Here is a 3134-nt window from a genome sequence, read left to right as displayed (position 1 = left end):
TTCCCTGCCCGGGAGCGCCGCACATGCGTGGTTCTGTCCCCTGTGCCGGCCGAGGCGTAGCTGGCAAGCAGCAGAGACGGAGCAGGCTGACCACCAGCTGGCCCAGCTCAAGGGAGGTAAGGCACCTGCTGGAAAAGGGGAAAAAAAATGGCAGACAAAAAAAATGGCGGGGGAAAAAATTGTGGACAACCTTGCTTGGCGACCCCCGTGAAATGGTCGATCGACCCCAAATGGGGTCCCGACCCACAGGTTGAGAACCACTGATCTAGTCCAACCCCCTGCTCAGGCAGGAAACCCCATACCATTTCAGACAAATGGCTGTCCAGTCTCTTCTTAAAAACGTCCAGTGTTGGAGCATTTCACCGCTTCTGGAGGCAGGTTGTTAATTGTTCTAACTGTCAGGAAGTTTCTCCTTAGTTCTAGGTTGCTTCTCTCCTTGATTAGTTTCAATCCATTGCTTCTTGTCCTGCCTTCAGGCGCTTTGGAGAATAGCTAGATTCCCTCTTCTTTGTGGCAGCCCCTGAGATATTGGAACATTGCTATCATGTCCTCCCTTGTCCTTCTCTTCATTAAACTAGACATACCCAATTCCAGCAACTGTTCCTTATATGTTTTAGCCTCCAGCCTCTAGTCATCTTTGTTGCTTTCTCTGTACTCTTTCTAGAGTCTCAACATCTTTTTTTACATCGTGGTGACCAAAACTGGATGCAGTATTCCAAATGTGGCCTTACCAAGGCCTTGTAAAGTGGTATTAATACTTCACGTGATCTTGATTCTATCTCTCTGTTAATGCAGCCTAACACTGTGTTGGCTTTTTTGGCAGCTGCAGCACACTGCTGGCTCATATCTAAGTGATTCTCCACTAGGACTCCTGTTGAGCAAGGTACCACCTATACTATACTCGTACATTTGGTTTTTCTTGCCTAAATGTAGAACCTTACTATTTTCACCATTGAATTTCATTTTGTTAGATTGTGTTCAAGTCTGTCCAGATCCTCCTGTATCTTAAGCCTGTCTTCTGGAGTGTTGGCTATTCCTGCCAGCTTGGTGTCATCTGCAAGTTTGATGAGCTCCCCATCTATCTTCTCGTCCAAATCGTTGATGCAGATGTTGAAGAGCACTGGGCCCAGAACAGAGCCCTGGGGCACCCCACTACACACTTCCCTCCATGTAGATGCAGTTCCATTGAGGACCACACACTGAGTATGGCTGGTTAGCCAGCTATGAATCCATCTGGTGGTGATGCTGTCTAACCCACATTTTTCTATCTTATCAAGTAGTAGGTTGTGATCTACTTTATCAAATGCTTTATATCCACAGCATTCCTCTGATCCACTAATTTTGTCGCTTGGTCAAAGAATGCAATCAGATTTGTCTGACATATAGGCAATAACCCTTTCCAAACTGTTACTAGCCCACACTGCCACTGAGAAAGATATTACATCTAAAATCAGGATTGCATAGAACTATTCTGCTTACTAGCACAGTAATTTAAATAAAGTACTATATGTGCAGAAAAGACAATCTAAAGGAAATTTCTTTCATATTAGTAAGCTTAGAAAAATATGCTGAAAATTGAAGAAGTGATATTCAAACAATAAAAAGTTGAAAGGTTCCTTATGCAGGATATCAAACACAGCAAAAATTTTCCTTTTTTGAAGCTGTGTACTGAGTCTGCAAACCTAAAACTAGCAGTTCTAAATAATATTTTTTTTAAAAAAATGAAGCTATAACATTGTTATTATTTGTCATCAAACTGACCGACCAATTAAATATTTTCAGGGAAATCACAGAATCTGTGCTCTTAGAATTCAATATATTTTGTTTGAGAAACATTATGTTAGCATTTCCAATCCACCTTATTTTACAATATTTAAATAGCTAATAATGTCACATGAATAACATATAACATAAAATGTATGTTTTAAATTAGTATGGTTCAAGTTATTGAGGCACAACAGCGATATAGTGTAGAAAAGTTTATAAATTATTACTTAGACCAGATGTTCAATAATTCTGTGTCCAAAGGGCAAGTAGAGAAGGGAAGCCTTAGAGTAATTCTGTGCTTCTATTGTAATTCTGAAATTCACAGCATTTAGTAACCAATGTCTCAAAGGAAAATACCAACTTTCATTTTTGTCTCACACAGGTATTCCAACTGGGAGAGGTCTGAGTTCTGAAAACGCAGCTCATTAAAATGAAGAATTTCCTAGACTTTGATATATACAGTTCACTAGGGACCTACTACCTGTGCACTGAGCTGTTAGGTCTAATAGGAGGTAGCTGCACAGCAGACTACATCTTGATTACATCTTACATTTATAAAATATGATGAGCTGTATGTGACACTCTCCTAGCAGACTCTAAAATAGAGAAGCTTTTAAAGATTAATCTGTCTGCGCAAGAATCTGACATCACTTTTAGCTCTTTGATTAGTATCTTTATAGACGACTAAAGCATAACCTTAATTTAGTTGCCCTTTTGTACCGGCAAGGGATGAAATAAATTCTACATGGATTTAAATGGAAGCAAAACACACATTTAGGAAAGTTGCAGTTTGGAAGTTGAGCACACTAAAATGATACAGTATATGGAGTGGTTTAGTTTGTATTTTTTTAAAATAAGCATTAAAGATAGTGAATTTTTAAAGCAACAACGGACAAAACTATACTGAGAAAAATATATACAGTATTTTGAATTGCAAATAAGAATGAATGTGAATTTCCCAGAATTGTATTAAAGCAAATACAATGGAATGAACTAATATTTTAAAATCTGTAAATAGTAGACCATAATTCCAACATGTACATTCTAGTGTTCTATTTACATTGCTGCCATTTCTTATGCCCAAATAAGATGTTGGCTATTACTACTAAGCTGGCCGGAATAGCCAACACCCTAGATGATATGCTCAAGATCCAGATGGATCTCGACAGACTTGAGCATTGGGCCCTATCTAACAAAATGAAATTCAATGCAGAGAAAAATAAATCTTATACTTAGGCAAGAAAAACCAAAAATACACATATAGATTAGGTGAAACCAGGCTTAATAGCAGTAATTGTGAAAAGGAACTTGGAATCCTAATGGACAATCACTTAAATATGAGCTAGCAGTGTTGGCAGCAGCCAAAA

Source organism: Protobothrops mucrosquamatus, unplaced genomic scaffold, assembly GCF_001527695.2.
Source record: "Protobothrops mucrosquamatus isolate PMUCROS unplaced genomic scaffold, P.Mucros_1.0 scaffold516, whole genome shotgun sequence".
NCBI lineage: Eukaryota > Metazoa > Chordata > Lepidosauria > Squamata > Viperidae > Protobothrops > Protobothrops mucrosquamatus.
This window is presented reverse-complemented; position numbering follows the sequence as displayed.